General features: G+C 38.3%; 1 pseudogene; it reads right to left on the bottom strand.

The window, feature by feature from the left end:
* Positions 1-6792: 6792 nt before the first annotated feature.
* Positions 6793-11790, bottom strand: LOC108868086 (annotated as a pseudogene).
* Positions 11791-13309: the final 1519 nt, after the last annotated feature.

The following is a 13309-nucleotide window of genomic DNA, read 5'->3' as shown; positions in this document are numbered from 1 at the left end:
CCTATAAATAAGGCCAATTAGAAACTAAACAAGAAAGTAAATAACTGAATGTCAATTTACAATATTGACTAATTGATTGAGATATCTTTCTTAACACTCCCCCTTAAGTTGAAGTGTATGTTAATGACACCTAACTTGCTGAGTAATGTTTAGAACTGCGTCGAACTCAATGGCTTGGTAAATATATCATCTGGCTGATCAATTGTTTGCACATAAGCCGTATGTAGCATTCCTCCTTGGAATTTCTCTCGCACTAGATGACAATCGATCTCTATGTGCTTCATACGTTCATGAAAAAATAGGATTAGGAGTTATGTGCATGGCTGCTTGATTATCACAAAACAATGTGATCGGCTGTGGGTGACTCACTTTCAAATCCTTCAAGATATTCTTTAGCCATGTCATCTCACATCATGTAGTGGCAATAGAATGGTATTCAGCCTCTGCATTAGAACATGACACAATAGTTTGTTTCTTAGTTTTCCAAAAAATTGGTGCTTGCCAAGTAAAATACAATAACCTGTTATCGATCTTCTGGTATCTTTACATCTAGCCCAATCGGCATCGTAAAATGCTTGTAACTGCAATGAACTTGTGGAAGGAAGAATGATTCCTTGTCCAGGTGCTTGTTTAATGTATTTGAGAACCTTGTGTGTAGCCTCAAGATGTGGTTGTTGAGGTTTCTCCATGAATTGGCTTAATACATGAATTGCATATGCTAAGTCTAGTCTCGTTATCGTCAAATATATCAACTTACCCACAAGCTGTCTGTACGATAAGGGATCCTTCATCAATTCTCATTCCATTTGCGTGAGGGATAAGTTTTGGTTTACAGGGAACCATGAAGGTTTTGCCCTTAAGAACCCAACATCATCCAATATTTCTAGTGCATATTTTCGTTGACACATAGTAATGCCTTGCTTTGATCATGCAACTTTTATCCCCAAAAAAATATTTAAGTTTCCCCAAGTCCTTCTGTTTGAAACATTGAGAAAGAAATTGTTGGATCTCTTCGATTTCATGCAGATTATTCCTTCCAAGTATTACATCATCAACATAGACCAACAAAATGATGAATTTACCATGACGACTTTGGACGATTAGTGAGTAGCCAGACCATGATTGATGGAACCCAACAGCTTTAAGGGCATTGGATAATTTGACGAACCTTTGCCTTGGAGCTTGCCTTAAACCATAGAGGGATTTGTTCAACTTGCACACTTAAGTCTCCCTTTTTTGTCCGAAACCAAGAGGCAAGGTCATGTAAACATCCTTTTCCAGATCACCGTGTAAAAACGCATTGTTGACGTCCAGTTGATGGAGGTGCCACCCTTGTAAAGCCACAATACATGAATGGTAGTCAACTTAGCCATTGGAGCAAATGTTTCTCAGTAGTCCACACCTTTGATTTGGCTATATCATTTGCCAAAGAGGCGCGCTTTGTACCTCTCATGGCAAAGAGGCCTGCCATGAAAAGTGCCAGATTTGGTTTGCATTTATACAATTGTGTATCAGTAGCTACAGGTGAGATAAACAGGTTTTCGAGCTCAAAGATTACTTTCACCATTTCGTCAGATGCATACAGGTGCTTCATTTTTGAGATGATAACGAATGTTTCACTCAAAAGCTTACAGTAGTGGTCCTTCATTGGTTTATCTGAAGAAACTTTGTAGTTATGAATGATGGACACTAAAAGCTTCAGGGTCTTCACGTCGTTATTGGATATACTGATCTGGCTGTAGGAGAGGAAAAAGCTTTGTTAAATATATTGGTTCGTGAATGCTATTATGAAAGGTAGACAATAAAGAGCCAGGAAAATTTTTATGCAATTATGGAAATGGATAAGAGTAAATGATAGCTAGCACCCACAAAAGAATACAAAAAAAAAAAAAAAAAACATTTCTCACACTGAAATGATCCAAGAAGCAACAGATACGACTAAGAATAAAGTTATTGAACTAAGAACAGACTGTTGGTATTGAAAAGTTTACTAACTCAATACCAAAATATGTGGGTGATAAGTTTACAAACTCTATCATACCTCTCACTTCACTCTCAATAAAATTGGACAAAAAATTGAGAAATGAGGGAAGCTACAAGCTTTGGCAAACAAGGCACTTTGATATTAAAAACAGATTGCAAATACACTTCTAGAATTGAATGACAAATCAGATGGGATTAATGCACTAAAGCCTTACGAGAGGCTTCCTTAAATACAACATAACCTACACCTTTACACCATCAATTGACAGCACACAGACAGCAGCATATCTGCTGTCTTTAACACATGGGAACGTGAAAATGAAGAGACCAAATGTATTCTAGGTTGTCTACATTCGGCTAGCACACAGCAGCTGTCTTTCCAGCTACAAATAACACAGATTCGACTAGCACATGGCAGCACATTGCTGTCTTCCTGCTAGCACATCGCATGGCAGCACACTTGCTGTCTTTCATCACCATTCGGCTGAATAATGAAGGAGCAATGATGATTATATTTTGCTGGAAACAATCTGTAAAGAAAGGTTAGCATCACATGGACAGATCACATGACTTTTAATTTGAATTTCCAACATGCCCCCTCAAATTAAAACGCCTTCATGCCTAGCATTTCATGTAACAGCCGGAATGATTCAACTGGTAATGGCTTAGTGAAGATGTCTGCCACTTGTTCCTTCATGTGACAATAGACAAGCTCAATTGTCTTTTGCTTCACATGGTCCCTTAGAAAATGGAACCTGGTATCAATGTGCTTGCTCCTTCCATGTTGAACAGGATTCTTTGCAAGCTTGATTGCAGACATGTTATCCACATGAATCACAGTCGATTCCACTTGTGGATGACACACTGACTTCAATAGATTTCTTAACCAAATTGCTTCACATACTGTTGAGGCTACAACAACATACTCGGCTTCACATGATGACAAAGCAACAATTGATTGCTTCTTTGAAGTCCATGAGAAAGCTGTTGATCCTAGAAAAAACACATAGCCAGTTGTGCTTTTCCTTTCATCTTGGTCACCTCCCCAATCACTATCTGAATAACCAAATAATTTTGCATTTTCACCAAAATTATAAAACAGACCATAGGTTAGAGTACCTTTTATATACCTCAAAATTCTCTTAGCAGCCAGCCAATGAGACTCCCTTGGTGTTTCCATGTATCGACTCACGAGTCCAACACTATAAACTATATCAGGTTTTGTGATTGTAAGGTACCTTAGACTTCCAACCAAGCTTTTGTACACGGTTGAGTTTACAAACTCACCTTCTCCTTCCTTGGACAGCTTCAATCCAGTTGCAACTGGAGTGTTGACAATATTGCACTTATCCATATTGAATTTCTCCAATATATCTCTCATGTACTTTTGTTGAGAGATGTAGATACCGTCACTTTCTTGCTTCACCTCTATGCCAAGAAAGTATGACATTAATCCATTGTCAGTCATCTCGAATTCACTGAACATGGATTGCTTGAACTCACAGAACATTGCTTCATTATTTCCTGTAAACAACAAGTCATCTACATAGAGACAAATAATTAAGAACTCCCCTTTTGCACCATTCTTCATGTAAACTGAATGCTCGTATGGACATTTCTGAAATCCATTTTGGTGAAGGTAGTTATCAATCCTTGAGTTCCAAGCTCGTGGTGCTTGCTTGAGGCCATACAAAGCCTTCTTCAAACGATACACCTTTTCTTCTTCTCCTTGTACTTGGAAGCCTTCCGGTTGTTCCACGTACACTTCTTCCTCAAGAACTCCATTAAGGAAGGCTGACTTGACATCTAGTTGATAAATTTTCCATTTATGATGAGCGGCAAGAGAGATTAGCAATCTTACCGTGTCAAGTCTTGCAACTGGAGCATAGACTTCATCATAGTCCACTCCATACTTCTGTTTGTAGCCCTTTGCTACAAGCCTTGATTTGTACCGATCTACACTCCCATCTGTAGTGCGTTTGATCTTGTACACCCACTTGACACCAATAGCCTTCTGATTTGGTGAAAGCTTTGTCAACTTCCAAGTGTCATTCTTCTCGATAGCATGGATTTCTTCCTCCATGGCTATTCTCCAACGATCTTCTTCCACAGCTTCATTGAATGAGAGAGGCTCGTGGTCTGCATACAAGCAGAAAATGTTGGTTTCTTCTTCTTCTTCTTGTCCATATATCTCGGTGAGACTTCTTAGCCTTACTGGAGTTGAGGAGCTGCTTTCTTCACTAGATGTCGGACCACTCCTTGCAGTTCTGTGCAATGGAGTTGTTGTGGTTGTTTGAGCAGGTTGTTGCTCAACAGGTGGTACAACTTCTGGTTCTTCAAAATCAGTGGAAACGATCTTCTCTTTACTGACTTCTTTGTTGTTCCACTTCCATGCCTCTTCCTCACTGAAGATGACATCTCTACTAACCACTAATTTGCCAGTTAGTGGGTTGTAGAGCTTGTATGCCTTGGACCCTTCACCATATCCCACAAACACACACTTTTCACCTCGATCATCGAGCTTTCTCCTCTTGGCTTCTGGAACCTGAGCATATGCAACACACCCAAAAACTCTTAGGTGTGCAACATTTGGCTTGTACCCACTCCAAGCCTCTTGTGCTGTCATCCTCTTGACACTCTTTGTTGGACATCGATTCAACAAATAAATCGAACAAGCTACAGCTTCTGCCCACAATTCTTTTGGCAAATTCTTCTCCTTAAGCATGGACCTTGTCATGTCAAGGATGGTTCGATTCTTTCTTTCGGCTATCCCATTTTGCTGTGGTGTATAGGCAGCAGTCAGTTGATGCCTAATTCCTTGCTCCTTGCAGTATGCTTGGAAAGCATTGGAGGTGTACTCTCCACCTCTATCTGATCTCACAGCCACAAGCTTGTGGTTGCTTTCAGCCTCTGTGAGTGCCTTGAACTCCTTGAAGATTTTTAAGGCAGCCGACTTCTCCTTGAGAAAATAAACCCAAGTCTTCCTACTAAAATCATCAATGAAAGTAATAAAATACCTATTACCTCCATAAGACATGAGATCCAATGGACCACATATATCTGTGTGCACCAACTGCAGTGGTGCCCTTGCTCTCCATGTATCACCAACAGGGAATGATAGTCGTGCTTGCTTGCCAAGCACACAACCTTCACATACTTGGCGTGTGGCTTCAATATGGGGTAGACCACGAACCATTCCTTCATTTGACAGCAACTTTAGGCCATTGAAATGAAGATGGCCATACCGAAGATGCCATTTCCATGACCCATCTTCCATTACACCGATGTTGCAACTCCCAATCTTTGTGTTCAACTTCAACGGGAACATTCGGTTTTTTGACATTTGAACACGTGCAATAAGCTTTCTTCTTACATTCCTGAGAGTGAGAAACATATCCTCCATATGTATAACATACCCTTTCTGGAGCAGTTGACCAATGCTCAAAATGTTGCTCTTCATACCTGGTATGTAGTAGGTATCGGAGATGTATTCTTCTTACCATCCTTCTGGATGATTTTGATCTTTCCTTTGCCTTCAACTGGCAACTTTGAGGAGTCACCAAGACTCACAGATCCATAAGGCCCATCTTTGAGTTCGGCAAAAAACTCTTTCTTTCCACACATGTGGTTGCTTGCACCAGAGTCTAAATACCAGACATCTTGTTGGCTACTGATATCATGGTGTGCTAGTAAGATTGTAAGTTCTTCACCAACATTTCCACTTGATTTTGCCATGTTGACATGCTCACCATTTTTATATGAACATTCATTTGCATAATGTCCATACTGCTTGCAACTGTGACACTGGATATGCGCCTTTCCTCGAGTAGATCTCCACTCCTGAGACTGACCTAGATTTTGTGCATAGCCTCGACCTCTTCCTCGGGCTCGTCCTCGGCTACAGTTGGATGAACTCCCACGACGTGAGTTCCACTGCCCACGACCTTTATTTGGTTTGTCAATATTCAACTTTGACTCCAAAGCTTGCTCTAGCGTTGTGGGGCTTGCATTCTTCTGAATGCGTTGCTCGTGAACTATGAGGGATCCTAGTAGCTCCTCTGCGCTCATCGCCTCCAAATCCTTGGATTCCTCAATGGCAGTCACCACATGCTCAAACTTAGATGTGAGTGACCGGAGTATCTTCTCCACAACTCGTACTTCATCGAGTCTTTCGCCATTTCTCCTCATCTGATTTACTATCACAATGAGCCTTGAGTGATAGTCGGAGATGCTCTCTCCTTCATTCATGTGAGCAGTTTCAAAATCTGCTCGAAGTGACTGTAATCTCACTTTCTTGACTCGATCTACTCCTTTGTAGATTGTACTGAGTGTGTCCCATACTTGCTTGCTTGTTGTTGCTTCTGCAACCTTCTCGAACGTTGAATCTTCTAATCCTTGATAAAGAAGATACAACGCCTTCTGGTCCTTCTTTCGTAAATCCTTGAGAGTGTTCCTTTGATCTGCAGTATATGTGGCTTCTTACTCGGTAGTGGGTACAACATACCCATTACTGACAACTTCCCATAGCTCTTGTAATCCAAACAATGCTTTGAATTGGATGCACCATCTTTCATAATTTTCTTTCTTCAATGTGGGAACTTGGAGCTGCACTAAGTTGGATGCCATAACTGCTGCACCTGCCAGAATGGTATTCTGGCTCTGATACCAATTGTTGGTATTGAAAAGTTTACTAACTCAATACCAAAATATGTGGGTGATAAGTTTACAAACTCTATCACACCTCTCACTTCACTCTCAATAAAATTGGACAAAAAATTGAGAAATGAGGGAAGCTACAAGCTTTGGCAAACAAGGCACTTTGATATTAAAAACAGATTGCAAATACACTTCTAGAATTGAATGACAAATCAGATGGGATTAATGCACTAAAGCCTTACGAGAGGCTTCCTTAAATACAACACAACCTACACCTTTACACCATCAATTGACAGCACACAGACAGCAGCATATCTGCTGTCTTTAACACATGGGAACGTGAAAATGAAGAGACCAAATGTATTCCAGGTTGTCTACATTCGGCTAGCACACAACAGCTGTCTTTCCAGCTGCAAATAACACATATTCGACTAGCACATGGCAGCACATTGCTGTCTTCCTGCTAGCACATCACATGGCAGCACACTTGCTGTCTTTCATCACCATTCGGCTGAATAATGAAGGAGCAATGATGATTATATTTTGCTGGAAACAATCTGTAAAGAAAGGTTAGCATCACATGGACAGATCACATAACTTTTAATTTGAATTTCCAACACAGACATATTCAAGAATGCGTCAAGGTTTTTATTTACTTACAGAGATTACAATGAAGCAGACAAAGCAAAAACTGGGACACCATATGCACCAGAACCAGAAGATCTCATAAACTTATCATCAAAATTTTCTATGAAGACATGGTAATCAGTAATGATTCTTTGAGTTGTAATACTTCTCAACTTGTCTGAGAGTAAATTCAGTGGAAATCCTTCCATGAACAAGGCTAGACGCATAACTGATGATGACAGAGTTCGCTCATCACTAACAATGGACATGTAAACCTGGTCTACCATAGATTGTGCGCCAAAAGTAAGAAGCATGCTGATTGATCTTGCTAATTTTGGGAGAGCAGAACCAGGTACAAGAACTGATTCAGAAGATGCCACTAACTTCAATAATGAGCACAGTTTACCAATGATGCCACTCACCGTCCCTGGCTCAGCATACCGTAGCATAAAGCACCAAAGTTCCATTACAATCTCCCAGCAAAGGAAGTGAGGATGAAATATATTCTCAAGAAGGAAAGCCTCCAACTGCCTCCAAGTAGGACTGGAAGAGACCACAAGCATGAAGAATTCCAATACATTCAAAAGCGAAGAAAACATAGGCTGCCAGACAACTTCCACGGTTTCTCCAGAACCAGACAGGAACTTGCAAAAGCAAAATGGAAGAATATACCTTTTCATCAATTAATATATCTAAGAACCAACCAAGCTTTCTCGTAATCCCAAATATTACATCTACTTCGAGATAAACAGAAAATTTCAACAAACTACGATATAACAATACACGACCAAGCAACAAGTCTTTTTTCTCCGGACAATGCTTCCCCACAAAAAGAAATGATTTCATCCAATGAACTTATCTTATTAAATTTACTCATATCTCCAAAGACAGCATCTGTGCAGCTTCCTCTTTTGAACAGAGAGTCTAGAATCTCAACCTTGCACGGATGCTTCACTTGAGATGAATTCAGTAACGAAAATAGTAGATCCAAGGATGCTTTCTCCAAGAGTTCTGTGAAAACTTCAGCGGCAGTTTTTTAACAGGTTTTCATTGCTCAATGAAATTTTAAAGCTCGAGATCATCAGGATGCAATTTGTTATCTCCCTCTGTACCAGATATGCTTGAAATGGATACATGGTAGATATTTTTATTGCATTAATCAAATAAAACTTTACTGGAAGAAATGCCTTTCTAGCTTCTGTCACGGAGATGGTTTCATTCAAAGATGATGACCAAGCCTCAGCTGCACATCTTAAAGACTCATTGACCAATGAGACAAGATTTGAAATTATATTGGCTACATTCACCTTTGTTGCGCATACCCCCTCACCAAGCTGAAGCAAAGTGACCACACCTTTCCACGAAAAATTGAGAACCTTTACCAGACTGCCCCCATTATTAGCAGCAACAACGCCTATCTCACACAATTTTTCTATTGTGTACTTTATTACATTAATAACGTGATTCATATTGCTGACCCCTTCAAATTCCATTCCAGATTTATCCATCTCAAGCTTGTCTTCCCAAGACTCCCAATTTACAGCTCGAGCATATGCTCCGCATAGTCTTATTACAGCATCAATGACCTCCAATGTGATGTTTCCTACTGATTCAAATGACCGAATTCTCTGCAATTAGATGTTAGAAAGCCCCATGTGAGACATAAGCGGTGTTTTAAAATATATAATAATTTGTTTTAAAATATAATAATGTGAGACATGAGCGGTGTTTTAAAATCAATAAAACTGAATAATTTAGGTTCAATAAAACATAAATATATATTGCACCAGCATGCTCACATATCAGTGAAGGAAATTAAGGCAGTTAAGAACTAGCATTCTCCTCACTCATATCAAAAGTTCATAGACGAACATCAAACTCATTCACACCATATGCACCTAGAGATCAGTTTTCGATAAATAACAATATACATGCACAACATTTTATGCTTGAATTGTTTAGTCATGGCCCATTTATTGAATTGTCATTTAACAAATTAATGAAAATGTGCCTTCTATTGCATATGCATCAGTCATGCACAAGTGCTCAATGTGCCTCTGACTTGCATAAGTTAGTGCCAAAGAAACCATAAGGTTGGGTCAGATATGAGTAGGACATGGATTATGGACAAATTCAAAGACAACGAAATACAGTATGACCCATTTTAAAAGCACGGGTCCGTTTGAATAAATATACGCTTAGGAAATTAAAAGAAAAGTGATATTTCAAAAACAAACGAATAGCTATATAAAATTATTTATGGAATCCATACGTATAATTGAGCTGAATTCAAAAGAAATAAGATTTAATCAACAATCTAATACCAGTAAAGATTCCCAGGCACTTCATTGGAGCCTTACTGTCAATCTTAGCTTTTTTCCTTGTATTAAACATCAGAAATTCATAAGTCCCGACTCACGAAGTACTTAGCAATAGTGGATTTGGCAAAGCATTTCTTTGGTTATTACTAAAATTCATTCCACAAAGAAAATATTTGATAAGTAATTTCTATATCAAAAATATCGAAAAGAAAAAAGTGAAGCCATCCTTTTCGTTAATCGTTCTGTAGCATCTCAAAGTTATGACATCTTTGAATACAAATTAGTACATAACATAAAAGATCTAGTACATAAACTAAGTATTTAATACTTATATCAGATTAATTATCATAAAAATTAGCACCGGAAACACAGTGCAATTAATAAGTACCTTAATCTCTGATATTGAATCTTTGATCAAGTTTAACTGTTCCACCAAGAATTTCTCTGACAGCTTGTCGACAGAAACAGGGAACCTTGCCAAAGCTGAGAAACTAGCACCAGAGAAGATCAGAAGATCCAGAAGCAGCTGCAAAAATGAGTACAATATGAAGAAAACTGAATTTTTACAAGACAGTTGGTGCACCATGCAGCAGACAAATGCTGTAAGCAGTTCATGCATATGGCATGGTGTGTTATGGGAAATACCAGCAACTAAAAGAGCGAAAAAATTATGGACGTCCAACATGTCAATGAACTTCAGAAAAATAACCCTTTAAGGAAATAAACACCATATACGGTAAAAGGTATGGCTTGGTTCAAGAGAAAAAGAGAAGCTACCTGCAGACATTCCTCAAAGAAAACTAACAGTGTCCACTATTATTTACCTCAAAGAACAGATTGCCGTGCTCTTCCTCTTGAGACTCCTCACTTGACATAAGAGTCATTTTTAGGTGCTTAACACACCATATGCTAGCCTAACAGATAAATAATCCTCAAAAAGTTAGAATTTAAGGTACCAAGGGTTCCATTGAGGTATAAGAAACTTACATCCTGGCTTTTAATACAGGCACACTGCATGAAAAGACATATTACCTTGATCCCGAGGGCAAGGAAATGTGCTAGAGCATTGGATATATCAGATTCTACGTATTTTACAGCCACATGTAATATAGCCTTGTTTAACATGCACTGGTTTACGTCCAAGCAAGTATAGTCCTCCCAGAATGTCAAGCTTGTCGTTAAGAATAAAGCAATGAACAATAAAATATGGCGAACAGGTCATGAGAAGATTGCATATCGAATTATGACCACTTGCAAAAGACAACCATGTCCTACAACATAGCATCAAATTAAACTTACAGGCAACCATAGGAGCATTGAAAAAGAAAAGAGCAAATAAAAAGTAATTGATCCTTATGCATGACAAATTGGACAATACCGATAATAAACACCTCTAACGAACGTTATAGAAATTAATCCTCAGTTTCTCTCTGAATTTGGGCCACACATGACCATGGAGTGTGCCTGAAAAGTAAAGCTCGTTCAAAACAAAATTTGAGTACATCTCCATTGCAATCGTTTCTTAACTTCTCAAACATCAAACGGTATAATAAAAACTAAACAGCATTGAATTGGATACTGTTAGACATTCCGCAAGGGATGCCAATTCAGATTTCTCTGATATGTTCAAGTCACCAAGCTCCCTGAGTAGTTCAATACGATTCTCCACTACCTGTAGAACACAAGATTTCGAGCCATGATTAAATAAATAAATAAAAACGTGAACTTAAAAAATAAAAACAAAATTAACCTCAGCAAATACTCAAATTAATCGAAAGAATAAAAATCCAATATTTGCCAAAGATATTGAAACAATCTGAGATTTTACAAAAATTGAGTTCAAATGTCCGTCGCGTTACTACAGGAACCCTAGCTGAACACAGTGCGGGAGAAAAAGCACAAAGTGAGAGAAACGAGATTGAAGTAGAAAATGGAAACCTTAATTAAAGTTAAAATTGAATTCACTGAAATTGGGGAAATTGAAATCGAAAACTGGAATTACTTACATCTGAGGATCTAATGGCGTCTTGTATACTCCGCAATTTGTCGCTTGAGCTCCCTCCTTGGCGTCTTGTATACTCCGCAATTTGTCGCTTGAGCTCCCTCCTTCCATCTCTCTCTCTCTCTCTCTCTCTCTCTCTCTCTGCTACTGAATTTTGGTTTCCCGCCTTTTTAAAAATACGAGGCAAACAGCTAGCGAAGAGAAAGCCTTATTTGCCAGTTGTTTTAAATTTATCAAAGAATGGTGGTGTTTTTGGATTTGAGGGCTTGAATAAGATGACATTTAGATCACAGCGAACTTTAACGTAAAGGTTATGGTACTGTTTATTTTAACGAAAAATCATATTTTTACATTAAAAGTCAATCCTGGTACTATTCACTTCAACCTTTATTTTGTCATTATCGTTAAAACTCAAAGTTTTCAAATCATTTTCATTAGTTTTCCCTAGATTATAACCTGAAGAGTTTTGTAATTCTAAATTTGATCATTATTTTTAAAATACACCATTAGTGCTAGATTTATTGTGAAATGTCACTATATTCCAGCCATGAACGAAATAACATTGATTTTAGGAGGACTTTACTAAGGAGGATGATAGACCCACTCACGATCTACTAAAAGGCAAGTAGCTTGATTGGTTTGAATCCTGCACTAGTACAAAATCACACTTGCGCAATGGCAAATTGCACAACAGAGCATATTAGGTTGCGCAAAAACATTTCTCACAACATTGATAAAGAAGCGTCACACAATGATGTTTTGCACGATGGGCCATTAGGGGACGAAGCTTTCCGTCGCAAAAATATTTTAGCGTGACGAAGGCACACATTTGTTACGCAATGTTTGAAAAAAAAAGGCGTTAAATAAAATTGTGGAACGGATCAAATGCGTTGCTCAAAGGGTTTTTGTGCGACGTTTTAGTTCATCGTTAAGCAAAAACCCTTTGCACGACGCAGTTGGTTCGTCGCACAATTTTCTAGCGCCAAACCAGGATTTTACCATCTTTTTTCCAATCATTGCACAATGAATGTGTGCCTTCGTCATGCTAAAATTTTGTTGCACGACGGAAAGCTTCGTTGCGCAAAGTTGATGAGTATTTTCAGATCATAAAAGCAGTATGGGAGGCAGAAACTGCAAACCAAATTGTAGTAGCTGCCTCCCTCCCACATCCCTCTCGAAAACCTTCTCCAATCCCTCCCTTGCTCTTAAATTTATCATACAAATTTTTCATCTCTCTTCTCCTCCATCGCTTCTCCCTTCCTCAATCTATTCTTATCCGGTAAGCAATTTGATTTTGTATATGTAACTTTGAATTAAGAATTCAAACTAAAACAATTAAATTTATTTTGTACAGGATTTTTGTATACGAATATCATTGAAGAACGGATTTGAAGGTATCTTCTTCGCTAAATTAATCTTTATTAATTTTATCTATTTTACTTAGTTTTAGTAATTATTGTGATTTAATTTATTTGTATGCACATATTTTTGTAAAAATTGTTTTGTGTTGTATGAAGTTAATACTACTTAACTTCGTACACTTTTTTCAAGAAAAGCTTAGTTTCCTGTTTGAGAATTAGTTAGATTTTGTGCATGGATGCGAAAGCATGATTGCAGTCCAATTAATTCTTGAATTGTCCCATTTTTTGGATAGTTTGGGAATGCATAGTTATGTGTCGTAGTTCACGAATTAGGTTTCGATAGTCAGAACTTTGGTAAC

The sequence above is a fragment of a genome, unplaced genomic scaffold (assembly GCF_019419815.1).
Source record: "Pyrus x bretschneideri cultivar Hongxiangsu unplaced genomic scaffold, Pyrus_bretschneideri_v1 Contig36, whole genome shotgun sequence".
Lineage (NCBI taxonomy): Eukaryota > Viridiplantae > Streptophyta > Magnoliopsida > Rosales > Rosaceae > Pyrus > Pyrus x bretschneideri.
The sequence above is the reverse complement of the archived record's forward strand: the minus strand, read 5'-3'. Positions and strand labels throughout refer to the sequence as shown.